Genomic DNA, 707 nt, shown 5'->3' with positions numbered 1-707 from the left:
GGTCCTGAGGGAACTGGCGGATGAAGTTGCTAAGCCACTATCCATCATATTTGAGAAGTCGTGGCAGTCCGGTGAAGTTCCCACTGACTGGAAAAGGGGAAACATAACCCCCATTTTTAAAAAGGGAAAAAAGGAAGACCCGGGGAACTACAGGCCAGTCAGTCTCACCTCTGTGCCTGGCAAGATCATGGAGCAGATCCTCCTGGAAGCTATGCTAAGGCACATGGAAAATAAGGAGGCGACTGGCGACAGCCAACATGGCTTCACTAAGGGTAAATAGTGCCTGACAAATTTGGTGGCCTTCTATGACAGAGTTACAGTGTTGGTGGATACAGGAAAAGCAACTGAGGTCATCTATCTAGACTTGTGCAAAGCATTTGACACTGTCCCGCACGACATCCTTGTCTCTAAATCGGAGACATGGATTTGACAGATGGACCACTTGGTGGATAAGGAATTGGCTGGATGGTCGCACTCAAAGAGTTGCGGTCAACAGCTCGATGTCTAAGTGGAGACCCGTGACGAGTGGCGTTCCTCAGGGGTTTGTATTGGGACCGGCGCTGTTTAACATCTCTGTCAACGACATGGGAAGTGGGATGGAGTGCACCCTCAGCAAGTTTGCAGATGACTCCAAGCTGTGTGGTGTGGTCGACACACTGGAGGGAAGGGATGCCATCCAGAGGGACCTGGACGAGCTCAAGAAGTGG

This window comes from Aptenodytes forsteri, unplaced genomic scaffold (genome assembly GCF_000699145.1).
Source record: "Aptenodytes forsteri isolate BGI_AS27 unplaced genomic scaffold, ASM69914v1 Scaffold121, whole genome shotgun sequence".
Classification (NCBI taxonomy): domain Eukaryota; kingdom Metazoa; phylum Chordata; class Aves; order Sphenisciformes; family Spheniscidae; genus Aptenodytes; species Aptenodytes forsteri.
The sequence above is the reverse complement of the archived record's forward strand: the minus strand, read 5'-3'. Positions refer to the sequence as shown.